Source organism: Chlorocebus sabaeus, chromosome 10 (genome assembly GCF_047675955.1).
Source record: "Chlorocebus sabaeus isolate Y175 chromosome 10, mChlSab1.0.hap1, whole genome shotgun sequence".
NCBI classification, from domain to species: domain Eukaryota; kingdom Metazoa; phylum Chordata; class Mammalia; order Primates; family Cercopithecidae; genus Chlorocebus; species Chlorocebus sabaeus.
In genome coordinates this window covers 35608413-35624067 of record NC_132913.1, presented here as the reverse complement: position 1 = coordinate 35624067, position 15655 = coordinate 35608413, and the positions used below count along the sequence as shown (strand labels likewise).

The 15655-nt window shown below is 38.0% G+C and overlaps 1 protein-coding gene and 1 pseudogene across 10 annotated transcripts in view; one reads left to right on the top strand and one right to left on the bottom strand.

The window, feature by feature from the left end:
• The window catches only part of MBD5 (methyl-CpG binding domain protein 5), a 505406-nt gene that overhangs the window by 200608 nt on the left and 289143 nt on the right, over positions 1 to 15655 (bottom strand). The window lies entirely within an intron of this gene.
• On the top strand, positions 9493 to 10451 carry LOC103217054 (ubiquitin carboxyl-terminal hydrolase 12 pseudogene; annotated as a pseudogene).

Genomic DNA, 15655 nt, shown 5'->3' with positions numbered 1-15655 from the left:
CTCTGGATACCTTAGCGACCTAGAGAAGAGAGGAATTCACTCAAATCTGTAGGCATAATAGGTGGCAAAATCTGATGGTGAGTTCTTGGCTTGGTATCCTAGCCTGGGTTTTAAAAGTTTAATCTGAGATTCCTTATGAAAAGTTCAAACAAAGCAAATTTTAAAAGGCCTATGTGATCGATTAACATTCTTGCTATGCTTATTTAAATAATAAGGCCAAATCTAATGACACTAGATTTATTTTGTAAAACAAAATTAAAAAGGGGGGAGATTGTAAAAAATTTTGTTTCAGTGGAAAACTATAGTGGACCTATTATTAGATTCTAGCTCTGTTCATTGTCTTTGAGGTTTCATTATATTCTTGTAAACTGGTAAACTGGACAGGATCCACAATTCTAGTTTCCTTTGATATCTGGCTATAAGTGTCCAAACTAACATTCTAATTTTTTCTCCCATCCTTCTGCTTTGGCATCACTACGAACTAAAACTGCCATTTTCCCAAAGCTCTGCAAGCTGAAGCTGGACAACTTGACACGAACTTCAAACAAATTACCATAACAGATTGTGTGCAGGCGACCATCATGCTGCTGCTGTTTGGGCCCCTCAGAAAGTTCACCCGATGTCATCGCTAAACACATTCAAATTGCAAACCAGGAAATTTCTTGGGTTGCTTCTCTCACCCTCAGTCGACCATTTAAAGATGCTTTGAGCCCAATATCCAGAAATGTTCTTGACTGGCTGCCTTCTGGACACAGAAACTGGGTTTGTAGACATTAATCTTGGTTTTTCTTTTCCTGTTTCATAGAAATGCCCCTCATTAAATGCCTGATTGTTCATACATCTGGCAGATATCCTCTACCAAACGAGGAATAGACTTGTATTATTCAAAGGAAAGAAGATCGACTCTTCTTTCCTTTGAACCACAGGGAGGATTGACAGAAACTCCCTCCTTTGACTAAACATTAGTTAGGCTCCTCTGAGTCCTCCTCTCAACAAGGCTTCAATCTTGGGATCCATCCTTAGTCTAGGGACTCTGCCTGTTTAGTCCACTTTAAGCAAGTATCCTGCTGGATCAGTTTAGCAAAAATCTCCCACCCTTGGTATCTGATCAAATGGCCTGCCTTTTAAAATAACCCTGTCAAGTCAGTGTAGCTAGAATTCTCCTTACCTCTGATGTTTCCTTTCAGGAATTTTCCATCCACTGACACCCATTCTGCTCCTTGGCTATAGATACCCACTGCCCTTATTGGAGTTAGAGTTGGGCCCAATTTCTCTCTCCCACTGCAGCCCCCAGTGCAGTCGTCCCTGAACAAAGTCTTCTTTATTGTCTCATCAAATGTCATCCATAATTTTTTCTTTAATGTAGTCCAAAATACTAGCTATTAGAATGAAAAGAAGCTTGAAAAGCTTTATTAAGGATGTTGGTATTTCAACTAATTTTGCAACCCACAATGTACTAGAATTGATTCAGTGATGCTAGACTTTTTTAATATTGAGAAGCAATTTGCTGCTGGTTAAGTACTGACTCTTGTGCCAGAAAGTCTGGGATTAAATTTTGGCTCAGGTACTTACTTACTGTGGCACTTTTGGGCAAATTGCTTAACTATTGTGTGCCTGCATTTCCTCACCTATTTGTTGATGTTAATATTACCTATTTAATTGGATTGCTTTGAGGATTAAATGAATTAATATATGTAAAACACTTAAAACAGTGCCTGTGTAGAGTAAATACTATTTAGCTGTTAGCTGCTATTATTATTATTACTACTTACATTGACTCTTATCTTTCCTGAGATTTCAGACTCCTAGAAATCAGGGAGATCTGCAGTGTGGATATATGGCTGTGGAAAATCTCTGAATCCTGGAATATCAGCTGAGAGATTGATGAGGGCATTATAGGTTGGCTCAGTTCATCAGCATTAGGCTTTGAGGTCATTTGTACTCTATTGCCCCCTCAGTACTTTAAAGGTTTCTTTTGAGCTTGATAATCTCTATTTAAAATGTCCACATCAAGTGTTTCTGACACCTAATAAAATTAATTCATTAGATAAAAGTATAAATATTTTCTGTTACAAATAATTTTTGATAACAAAAAAAGAAAAAGATATCCAAATCTATTCAGAGTGAGCAAACTGTATTTGCAACATGCTGTATATTGTGATATATTACAATCCACTGGTAGGTTTGATTAGGTTGAACCACATGAAATTGCCCATAATCAATCATTTTTGACTCACAAAAATGACAGATCTTTTCAAATTGTTAAACCTAGTATTTCCTGAAATTTACTTTAGACAAAGAATATATGCTTTTATTTTTTCTTATTCATATTCTACACTTTTCTTTTTTTGTCAGTTAAAATAACTAAGAAATGATGTGGACAGATAAGGTCAACAACAGCAAACAAAATTATTCTTATATGAAATAACACTCTGGAACTGGTAATCTCCTCTTTGTCTTTGCCTTTAACCTCTAATACTTTCCCTTGCTCCCTGCTGTGATGTTGTGGTAAGCCGGCTGGTCTGACATGTAGCCACACAGACTTTTTCCCTACCAACTTTGCATATATTAGCAACCAAATGCTGTGCCTTTGTTTAGAATATTGCTTTTTAAGTATGCTTGGAAAGATTTTCTGGCAGGGCAACCTTATTCTTCAGAAGCTTAAATGGCTTGAATATACTAATTAACGAAACACCAAATTGTTTGTCTGATTTACTGCTCAATGCCTTTTGTAATGATTTGCTGGATTTGCTAAAATTCAGAAGGTTCCACTTACTAAAAACCAATAGCAGCTCCAATTATTTTGCTGGTCATCTGCAATCTGGTGATCTGCAATCATTATTTCACTTTCTGAGACCAACTAAAAATATAAATAATATCTTCAAATTTTATTTTTGAATAGCTCTTTAAAGATATAATATATATAATAATGTATAACATATAATGTATATATGATATAATGAAACATATACATTTTAGTGTGGTGTATCATTTTACTTTTCACTTTAGTTTGAAAAGAGTAAGATGAAAGCAACCATGCTTTCAAAATAAAACAGAAGCCTGGGCAAGATAGTGAGACCCCATTTCTAAAAAAGTTAAAAAAAAATTAGCCAGGTAGGGTGGTGTACATTGTAGCCCCAGCTACTCAGGAGGCTGAAGCGGATCACTTGAAACCAGGAGGTTGAGGCTGCAGTGAGCCATGACAGCACCACTGCACACTAGCTTGGGTGACAGAGTAAGACCGTGTCTCCAGAAAACCCCAAAAAACAAACGAACAAAAACCCAAAACAGAATTGCTTTAATATATGGATAGAAAAATAATCCAATCTAAGTCACACATCTATATGTAATTAAATGGACTTGATATAAGTTTAAGTCTCTTCAGCAGAACACTGACTTTAAAAAATTAAGTCTCTATTAGCAAGAGCTATTAATAACAGCAAGAAGCATGGAGAAAATATTGCTCTAGCCTGTTCTGTGTCTTAGGTAGCTTTAAAGGTTAAAATGAAAGGCTTTTTGATGGGAAGGGAAAGTCTTCATTCCAGATTGCTCCAAAAGGAAAAAGTGAGCATTCATAGAAAGATATGGTCTGGAGGCAGTGATCACTTGGAACAATAATACAGAACTTAACACTATGAGCAAATCACAAATCCAACTAAAATGACCAGTATTTTCCCACCTCCAATCTATTCTTCATGCCCACAGCAAGAGGATTTTTTCAAAATATGAATCTGAGCATAGTATCTGCCATTTATAAAGACTCAATAGCTTTATGTTATTCTTGAACTTAAAAATATATTCACATGGTCTTATACAGCTAGTATTGTTACAGTAGGTAGCTAGTCAGACACAAGCAGGGCAGGAGAGGGCCCCCACCCCCAACCAAGAATGTCAGGCAACCATCAGGTTATGTCAGACCAATAATAATTGGTCACAGCTGGTGCCAGGGAAAGGCAGTCTCCCAATAGATAAAAACACCTGAAACTGGTGATCAGCAGCTTTCTGGTAAGATCTCAGGAGTTAGGCAAGTGGGGGCAAGCATATACACTAAGAGGCAAAATGGCGGAGTTTAACTGGTATATGACCTTCTTCTAAGAACACTAGATAGGTAAGGAAAGAATGCCTCAAGTGAGCACATGTACAACTCTGGTAAATACACTACGCATACAGCCCCTCCCAAGTGCTGGTAGGCCACTGCTCAGGAGGACAGCCCACCCCAAGGGAAGAATCAGGGGAAAAGGGACGTAATTCCCCCAGAAACATGCCAACATATAAAATCCCAAGTCAAAGGTCAAACCATGCACTTGATCTGTCAAATCACCTGCGTGGCCCGCTTCCAAGTGTACTTTACTTCGTTTCCTTCCTACTCGAAAGTTGTTTAATAAACTTTCACTCCTGCTCTAAAACTTGCCTCAGTCTCTCACTCTGCCCTGCTGAATTCTTTTTTCTGAGGAGGTAAGAACTGAGGTTGTTGCAAACCCATACAGATTCACCACTGCTAACAGTATGATTCAGTTACTTAATTCTTCTAACAACTTCCTATCCATGGACACTCTTCACCAGTTACTTCACTTGATCTTCCAGACACACTATCCCTTTAGTCCCTGGTACCTTCTATGTCCCTTCCAGCTACACAGGCTCCTGCTATGCTTTTCTGGCTAGAATGTGCTTTCTTTCCTTCTTGACTCAGTTCACTGACATTCTACTGGCAATTAACGATAAGATAGTTTGGTTTATTGCGATATTGGCTTATGAATGAAGTGCTTTGGGGGTACAGAGGTGTCCCTCCATCTTAGTTACCAGCAATAGAACCCAACTTGTAATTTCAGCAGAAAATACATTTATTAAAGGATATGAAGCACCTCACAGAATTCTTCAGGATGCTATAGAAACAGCTTTGGAAGTTACCCAACCAGGAAAGGAGCGTGCAGCATGCAATGCTACTGTCTGGAAGCTGCAAGATATATGTTGCCACTATAATAACTTTTCTGTTATATTTGGAAACTGGAAGTAGCTGCTACTGCTGCTTCAGAAATGAAGACTCCAGAAATGGAGTCTGTAGTCTACGTTTTTGTCATGTCTCTAATTTTTGTTTCAAAGTCTGTGGTGAGTATGCCTGATTGGCAGTCCTGTCTATGGACTTATGCCCAATGTGTAAGAGAGGCTGGGAGAGTAAGTAGTAGGCATTTTAAGCTTGTAAGATAGAAAATATCTCTGATTCAGAATGTAGGGTACTCCCTAAACCCAGAAAGAGAGCTCTAATACTAATTATCCAAGAATAACAAATATCCGCTAGCTGAGGAATACAGACAGAATTGAGAAAAACTTTTCAAGGAAGGTAATATTTTAGTTGTGTCTAGGTTTTTTTTTTTTTTTTTCCTACTTTTTGTTAAGCAAGACTTTGCCAAGCAAAGTCTTGATGATAGGGAGGCCACTGCAGGAAAAGAAGAGAGAATAGCATTGGTTCTTAAGCAACTTTAGAATCAAATGAAGAGCTTTATAAAAAACAATCCCCATGGCCAGTGCAATGGCTCATGTCTGTAATCCCACCACTTTGGGAGGCGAAGGCGGGTAGATCGTATGTCAGGAGTTTCAGACGAGCCTAGACAACATGATGAAACGCTGTCTCTACTAAAAAATACAAAAAATTAGCTGGGCGTGGTGATGGGCACCTGTAATCCCAGCTACTTGGGAAGCTGAGGCGGGAGAATTGCTTGAACCTGGGAGGCGGAGGTTATAGTGAGCTGAGATCGTGCCACTGCACTCCAGCCTGGGCAACAAGAGTGAAACTCTATCTTAAAAAAAAGAACAAACAAAACAAACCCGAAATGTAGTCACTTATTTTATAGGTGTGGAGTGGGTCCCTGATATCTCTGATATCTCATATTACTATCAGGATATTCTATGACAATCATTTGATTAAGTATCTGAAAAGCAAAAGCACTGACACATAAAATAGATGGTCTGCTTAAGAGAAAGCAGTAAGTATAAGTGGCGCTCAGGGAGATCAGAGATGAGGCAAGAAAGCAAACTATGGCAAATATAAAAGGTTATGATTGACTTCCTGAAGCATTTAAAGTGTATTTTACAGGCCCTCAGACATTTTTGAAAATGGAGATCACACATAATAGAAACTTGTTAACTCTGCATGTGGGTAAAACATAACACGACACTTCAGTGAACAAAATAGGAAACGACTAGATATCAGTTATTAAAACAAAACAAAATACCCAAGGAAATGGAATAAAACTGAGCCTTTTATATATCTTGTATGCAGGTACCTGAAGGCTTAATCAAGCAATAGATCCAGAAGGTCGGTCCTTCATTTTTTCAGGTAAATTAGAATAGAGCATTAGTAGTCAGTGAACATTTGGACAGAATAGAGGGTTGCAGGAGCAAAGAAGAACTCTTAAAGTTCCAAACAACTTTAGACAAAGTTCTTTAAAGAAAGTTCTTTAGGCCAGGCATGGTGGCTCATTCCTGTAATCCCAGCACTTTGGGAGGCTGGATCACATGAGGCAGGTGGATCACATGAGGCCAGGAGTTCAAGGCCATTCTGACCAACATGGAGAAATCCTGTCTCTACTAAAAATACAGAAATTAGCCAGGTGTGGTGGTGCATGCCTGGAATCCCAGCTACTCAGGAGCCTGAAGCAGAAGAATCGCTTGAACCCGGGAGGCAGAGGTTGCAGAGAGCTAGATCATGCCACTGCACTCCAGCCTGGGTGACAGAGCAAGACTCTGTTTCCAAAAAAAAAAAAAAGAAAAAGTTCTTTAAACAGAGGACAAAACAAAGCCCACCTTCTGCCGGGAGGTTCTGGGAAGAAACTGCTAGAGAAGAAAAAGGGCCTGGCGTGGCCCGGCATATCCTGAGTTAACTGGGGGACCATCAAGGATGGGGAAAGGAGAAAGTTTCCCCATCCTTGCTTTGTCACACTGGGTTTGGAGGCAGTAGCATGACTACAACTGAGATTGACTGTAACCCAGAATTGCTTATTCTCTTTCCTTGTATATGACCTACAGAATGCCACGTATATAAACAGGTGTACTTATGTTAGGTTGTACCTATTCATACATGTTGGCACTAAGTCTATACATACAATATTGATATATGAGGATGTTGTAATTTATTGACATGCAGTGTACAAAGTGGTTTATGGCATGATGCCGATTTCTAGAGCTACAAGTAATATATTGATAAATTATAAATCACACAGTAATAAAGTTCCTTCTGAGAAGAAGAAGAGAGGTTTATGGGATAATGTCCAAAAGATAATAGCCCAGACTCACTTCTGGAATGGACGCGGAGTGAGGAGCTCCCCAGTGAAACAACCATAACTGGTAAAAAAATTATAAAAATACAATCATTTAAAATCTCTGAAAATTGTCTCAAGGGCACACAGCCAATGAGGAAACATTTATGCAAGACAATTTCCTAACTCTTGGGAAGAACAATGAGAATCACTGGCACTTGAGTCACAACCCACTCTCTTCCTCACTCCCACTCACCAGTTCAGCAGGACAGAGGCTCCACTACAGGCAGGTGTGGTCAAGATTACAGGGCTCCCCTTCTCCCCACCTCCCAGCCAAGGGCTCTGATATCTTCCACAGAGAGGCAAGCCATCAGCATTTCTCATGAACCCAGCTATGTATTGCAGATGTAAAATTCCACTCAAGTACAGTTGAGAGGCCAGGGGTTCCCTTTCTGTACCAAGACCTTATCTGTAGAGCAAAAGTTCTTCTGCTCCAGGTGAGGTAGACTAAGAACACTGGAGCATCCATGCCCCAGCTCACCCTTAGGGCACAGGTCCCATGCTGGGAGAAGCAAGTCAAGAGATTAGAGGCTACTCCTCTGCACACTGCTCTGCTCATAAAACAGGTTTACCACTGCATGAAAAGTGGGCTGCTGTTCCTAACCGCTAGTAGTTCCAAGATTTTGCCCAGGGGGAGGAGAATGTCATAAGAACAGAGAACTCCAAAGCTCTCCCCAAGAGAACTGACTTTATCGAGAATAGAGTGTGGGAGAGTTCAAGCCCAAGAGTGCTTGAACAATGAAGATTTTGATGGTAAGCAAGAGGAGGCTAGTATCTCCATGAGAGAAATAAGCTAAGTAGTAGGTCATTTCAGTGAACAATAGGAAATGACTGGATATCAGTTATTAAACAAAACAGAAAAACACGCCCAAGAACATGAAGGTATTTGCCAGAGAGAATCAAAGAGACAGCTAAGAACAATCCTCCTGGCTTCAGAATAAACTTCAAAGAATGGCCTCAAAATTAGTTCAGTATAGGGGACAGAATTTAATTGGAACAGACTGTACAGCAATTTGTTCCCTGGGGTATTATTGGAAACAACAGAGCATTACTCCAGCAATTACTAGAGCTTAACGGGTAGGTATGATACCAATAGCAGCAAACAGCATAACAGATCAGGGAAATAGACAGTCAAAGGGAGTCTGTCATAGCTACTGTCATCCCAGGAGGACTATATGCATGGGAAACGCTTGTGCTCTGAAGAGAGACATCAGAAGCTTCACATAGGTGGTGAATAGACTTTGTTAAAATAGTCCAGGGAAGTCATTAAATGAATAAACAGGTCAACAACAATGAGTACTGAGGACTAATATTCAGAATTGCTACAATATGCTATCTAGAAAGTCCAGTTTTCAATAAAATATTATAAGATATGCAAAGAGGCCAGACACGGTAACTCACGCCTGTAAATCCCAGCACATTGGGAGGCTAAGGTGGGCAGATCACTTGAAGTCAGGAGTTCCAGACCAGCCTGGCCAACATGGTGAAACCCTGTTTCTACTAAAAGTACAAAAAATAAAAATAATTAGTTGGGCGTGGTGGCAGGTGCCTGTAATCCCAGCTATTTGGGAGGCTGAGGCACAAGAATTGCTTGAACCCGGGATGTGGAGGTTGCAGTGAGCCGAGACTGTGCCGCTGTACTCCAGTCCAGCCTGGGCGACAGAGCGAGACTCCATCTCCAAAAAAAAAAAAGAGAGAGAGAGAGAGAGAGACATGCAAAGAAACAAGAAAGTTCAGCTCATACACAGGAAAAAAATAGTGAACACAAACTGCCTGTGAGAGGACCCAGATTTCAGACTAAACAAAGATTTTAAAGGAGCCATTATAAATATGATATATTTGAAGAACTAAAGCAAACTATGCTTAAAGAACAAAAGGAAAGTATGATTATAAAATTTTAACAGATATATAATATTAATAAAGAGACAGAAATTATTAAAAAAAAATCAGGCAGTTGTGGCTGGCCAGGTGTGGTGTGTGGGTTTGTGTGCTTTGCAATGCAAGTGGGTGGCCTGGCTTCTCTCCTCCCCTGCCTCCATCTGGATCACGAGTGCCAGTGCTTCAGCATTAGAGAAAGAGATTGGCCCAGAATGGTTTCCAGTCAATGAGCACTATTTTGGGTTAGTCAATTTTGGGAATACCTGCAGTGGGCACTTTTGGGTTAGTCAATTTGGGGAATATGTGCAATTTTGGGAATTCAGTACTTCATACGCTTTATTTTTGTCATCCATTTCAGGAAAAAGTTCTAGCATACAAGACAACCTAGGAAGAAGGAAAATTTTAATGTGCTCAGCAACTTTCTTCCACAGTGTAGCCACACAGAAGGAAAAGGTTGAAGTAATATCTCCCGAGAAGTTCAAAACAAGATTACAGAAAGAAAATGAGCTTTTCCGCATGCAACAAGATGCCCATGGGTTCTTAAATTACCTACTAAATACAATTGCTGATATTTCATAAGAAGAGAGAAGGTAGGATAAACAAAATGGTCACTTACCAAATGGTAATATTGATACAGAAAATAACAACAGCACACCAGACCCAATGTAGTTCATGAAATTTTTCAGAAAACATTAACTAATGAAACCAGATGTATTACTTGTGAAACTACAGGAGCAAAGATGAAGATTTTAAAGAACTTCCTGTGATGTAGAACAAAATACATCAATTATTCACTGTTTAAGGGTTTTTAGCAACACAGAAACTCTATGAAGTGAATACAAACATTACTGTGAAGAATGTTGTAGCAAACAGGAAGCACATGAATGAAAGTTTAAAAACCACCCATGATTATAGCTCTACATCTGAAAAGATTTAAATATATGGATTAAATTCACGGATGTACGAAATTTTCTTACTAGGTAGTTTTTTGTTTGGAACTTTGTCTGTGTAACACTTCAGAGGATGCAACCAATCCAGACAGAATGCATGACCTTGTTGCTATTATGATTCACTGTGGAAGTGGTCACAGGTGAGGCCATTATATTGTACTACTTAAGAATCAAGATTTCTGCTTGTCCTTTGATGACACTGTAGAAAAAAATGAATGTACAAATTACTGAAGAATTCTATATATTGACCTCAGATATCGCAAAGAACTCAGAGTCTGGTTACATTCTGTTCTATTAGTCTCGGAACTGAGTGGAGACCGTGAGCAGGACATACTTTCTGCCTTATTTCTCCCCTGGTTATTTTGGAGAGAATCAATCACTAATTTTTCAAGAAAATAAAAATGCAGGAAGGTCAAAAGCCACTAATACTCTTTGCACACAATAAAGCAAAGTATTTTGATGATATGGATTTTGAAAAAAGAGAAAGGTGGAAATTCTGGATGGAAATAAATATATAATATAATTAAGTAAGAAATTCACTAGAGGGGCGCGGTCATAGATTTCAGTTGGCAGAATAAAGAATCAGTGAACACGATGACAGATTGATAGAGATTATGTAATGAAAACACAGAAAAAAGAATGTAGTAAACAACAGAGCCTCAGAGAAATATGGGACACCACTAAACACAGCAGCATATGCATAAGAGGGGTACTAGAAGGAGATGAGAGAAAGAAACAAAATAATACTCAAAGAAAGAATGGCTGGAAACTTCCAAAATTTGATGAAAATTCATTAATTGACCTATTGAAGAAGCTCAACAAATTCCTAGTAGGATGAGGACAGAGAGAATCATACTCAGACACATCAAAGTGAAAATGTTCAAGGGAGAGAAAATTTTGAATGCAGTAAGAGAAAAATACTTCTTCACATACAAGGGAAGCTCAAAAAGATCAGTGGCTGACTTCTCATCAGAAACAATGGAGACCAGAAGGCAGTGGGATGATATAAACAAAGTGCTGACGGGAAAACAAAACCCCAAAACTTGTTACTTAAAAATTTTAATTCTGGGCTGGACATGGTGGCTCACGTCTGTAATCCCAACACGTTGGGAGGCCGAGGTGTGTGGATCACTGGAGGCCAGGAGTTCAAGACCAGCTTGGGCAACATAGTGAAACCCTGTCTCTACTAAAAATACAAAAAAATCATCTGGGTCGGGTGGTATGTGGCTGTAATATCAGCTACCTGGGAGGCTGAGGCATTAGAATCCCTTGAACCCAGGAGGTGGAGGTTGCAGTGAGCCGAGATCACACTGCTGCACTCCAGCCTGGGTGATGGAGCCAGCTGTATCTTAAAAAAAAAAAAAAAAAAAAAAAAAAAAATTCATTCTGGCAAAACTCTATTTCAAAAAGGAAGGTGAAATAAGTACGTTCCCAAGGAAACTGAAACTGAGAAAATTTATTGATAACACATCTATCTACATTATAAGAAACACTAAAGAAACTTCTTCAAGAATCCAGTTGATAATTTGACATCAAGAAAACGAAAAGGGGCAGCACAAGTAAAAGTAATTATAAAAGATACAACGAATGCATACTTCGTCTCCTTCTTTCCTTGACTGAAAAAGAAATTGTACAAAACAATATTGTAGGATAAAGTACTGCTGGGCCTATCACATATATAAATATATTTGACAAGAATAACATAAAGGAGCACAGAATAAGCATGTGACAAAATCTAACACCTCTTCATGTTAAAAATATTCAACAAACAAGAAGTAGAAGAGCACTTTCTCACCCATGAAAGGGCGGTTATGGAAAATCCACAGTTCATATCATACTTAATGGTGAATGAATGCATGTTTTCCCCCCAGATCAGGAACAAAAAATATCTAGTCTTGCCACTTCTATTCAACATTATGCTGGAAGTTCTAGCCAAAGAAACTAGACAAGAAAATGAAATAAAAGGCACACAGATTGGGAAAGAGTAAGACAGAGGTAAGACTACCTCTATTTAAGATGATATGATCTTTTTAAAAAGAATTTTTCTAGGTACATAGTAGGTGTATGTATTTACGGGGTACATGAGATGTTTTGATACAGACATGCAATGTGAAATAAGCCCATCATGGAGACTGGGATATCCATCCCCTCAGGCATTTATCCTTTGAGATATAAACCATTACATTCTTTAAGTACAAAATATACAATTAAGTTATTATTAACTATAGTCACTCTATTGTGACTATAGATTTTATTCATTCTTTATAGTTTTTGTACCCATTAGCCATCCCCACCTCTTCCCCAATCCCCCTACTACCCTTCCCAGCCTCTGACAACCATAGCCTCCCGGGTAGTTGGGACTACAGACATGTGCCACTATGCCTGGCTTTTTTTTTTTTTTTTTTGTTTTTTGTTTTGTGAGGCAAAGTTTCACTATGTTGCCCAGGCTGGTCTCGAACTCCTGGGCTCAACTGATCTGCCTGACCTCAGCTTCTCAAAGTGTTGGGATTAGAGTCATGAGCCACACTGTACCCGGCCAATTGTTTCGTTTGATTCCGCAAATGAGTGAGAGCATGCATTGTTTGTCTCTCTACGTCTGGCTTATTTCACTTAGCATAATGGCAGCTCTATTTTTAGTTTTTAAAGGAACCTCTAGACTGTTGTACATAGTGGTTGTACTAACTTGCACTCCCACCAACATTGTAGGAGGGTTCCCTTTTTTCCACATCCTGGCTAGCATTTGTTATTGCCTATCTTTGGATATAAGCCATTTTAATTGGGGTGAGAGGATATCTCATTGTAGTCTTGATTTGCATTTCTGATGATTAATGATAGAGCACGCTTTCATATACCTGTTTGCTATTTGTATGTCTTCTTTTGAGAAATGTCTATTCAATCAAATCTTTTGCCCATTTTTAAATTGGATTGTTAGATTTTGTCCTGTAAAGTTTCTGAGCTCCTTACATATTCTGGTTATTGAACCTTTGTCAGATAGGTAGTTTGCAAATATTTTCTCACATTGTTTGTTGTCTCTTCACTTTCTTGACTGTTTCCTTTGCTGTGCAGAAGCTTTTTAACTTAATGTGATCCCATTTGTCCATTTTTGCTATGGCTGCCTGTGCTCATGGAATGTTGCTCAAGAAATATTTGCCCAGATCAATGTCTTAGAGAGCTGCTCCAATGTTTTCTTGTAGTAATTTCATAGTTTGAGGTCTTAGGTGTAAGTCTTTAATGTATTTTGATTTGGTTTTTGTTTATGGTGAGAGAAGGGGGTCTAGTTTCATTCTTTGCATATGAATATTGAGTTTTCCCAGCACCAATTATTGAAAAGACTATCTCTTCCCCCAGCGTATGCTTCTGGTACTTTTGTCAAAAATGAGTTCACTGTATGTGTATGGATTTGTTTCGAGGTTTTTCAATTCTGTTCCATTGGTCTGTGTGTCTGTTTTTATGCCAATACCATGCTGTTTTGGGTTACTATAAATCTGTAGTATATTTGAAGTCAGGTAATGTGATTTCTCCAGTTTTGTTCTTTTGCTTAGAACAGCTTTGGTTATTTTGGATTTTCTGTGATTCCATATAAATTTTAGGATTGTTTTTTCTATTTCTGTGAAGGATGTCACTGGTATTTTGATAGGCATTACACTGATTTTATACATAAGAAAGCCAAAGGAATGTTCTAAAAATCTACAAAAATTAACAAGTTCAGCAAGATTGCAGGATACAAGATCAATATACAAAAATCAATCATTTTCTTTTGGCATTGACTCAGTGTTAAAAAAATTGGTTGTTTTCTCTAAACTGCAATGAATAATCTGAAATGAAATAATAAAACAATTCCATCTAAAATTGTATTAAAAATTAAAATATTTGTGAATAAATTTAACAAAGGAAGAGTAAAATTACATTTTAAAAACTACAAAATATCAGTGAAAGAAATTAAAGACTTAAGTGAATACAAAGACATCTCAGGTTCATGGATCTCAGCTCTACTGTTGTTAAGATGATAAAATTCTCCAAATTGATCTACTGATTCAATATAATCTCTATCAAAATCCCAGCTGACTTCATTGCTAAAATTGGTAAGTTGATCTTAAAATTCACATGGAAATTGATGGAACGTAGAATAGCCCAAACACACCATTTTAAAAAACAGGAACAAAATTGGAGGACTCTTACTTCCTTATTTCAAACATATCAAAGCTACAGTAATTAAGATAGTGTGGTACCTACAAAAAGATAGACACGTACAGATCAAGGGAACAGACATGACAGATAAATAACAGCATGTATTGACAAAGATGTGGAGAAACTGAAACCCTCATACACTCTTGGTAGGACTGTAAATGGTGCAGCTGTTTTGGAAAACAGCCTAACAGTCTCTCAAATGTTAAACATAAAGTTAACATATGAGTCAGTAATTCTATGCCTAGATATGTAACAAAGAGCAATGAAAATATATATTTACATAAAAACTTGTACACAAATATTTATAGTATTATTATTCACAATAGCTAAAAAGTAGAAACAACTCAAATATTCATCAATAGATGAATAAAAGGTGGTATATTCATAACTGAAATATTATTTGGTAATATAAAAGAAAAAATTACTGATACATGCTACAATACTGATGAACATTAAAAATACTGTACTAAGTAAAAGAAGGAAATGAGAAAATAATGAGCAGGGAAGAGCCTGGGGTGGTCACACTGAAAACATACAGTCATTAGGCTTAGTATTGATAAGCCAAGAGAAGGTCAGTAAAGGTATGAGGAGACTGATAATTTGTATTGAGGCCTGTTTCATCTAGAAGGATAAAGAGTCATGGCAGTGTAACGGTGAATTCGATCAGATGCCCAGTACTTTAAACTGCTCTAGCTCCCCTTTTTTATTCTGAAGTTCCTAAAACCTGTTAAAAGCCAGGAATCTCATTATTAAGAATCAGGAAGAAGTTGAATCCCTGAATAGACCAATAACAGCCTCTGAAATTGAGGCAATAATTAATAGCCTACCAACCAAAAAAAAGTCCAGGACCAGAGAGATTCACAGCCGAATTCTACCAGAGGTACAAGGAGGAGCTGGTACCATTCCTTCTGAAATTATTCCAGTCAATAGAAAAAGAGGGAATCCTCCCTAATTCATTTTATGAGGCCAACATCATCCTGATACCAAAGCCTGGCAGAGACACAACAAAAAAAGAGAATTTTAGACCAATATACCTGATGAACATCGATGCAAAAATCCTCAATAAAATACTGGGAAACCAAATCCAGCAGCACATCAAAAAGTTTATCCATCATGATCAAGTGGACTTCATTCCTGGGATGCAAGGCTAGTTCAACATATGCAAATCAATAAACGTAATCCAGCATATAAGCAGAACCAAAGACAAAAACCACATGATTATCTCAATAGATGCAGAAAAGGCCTTTGACAAAATTCAACAGCCCTTCATGCTAAAAACTCTCAATAACTTCGGTATTGATGGAACGTGTCTTAAAATAATAAGAG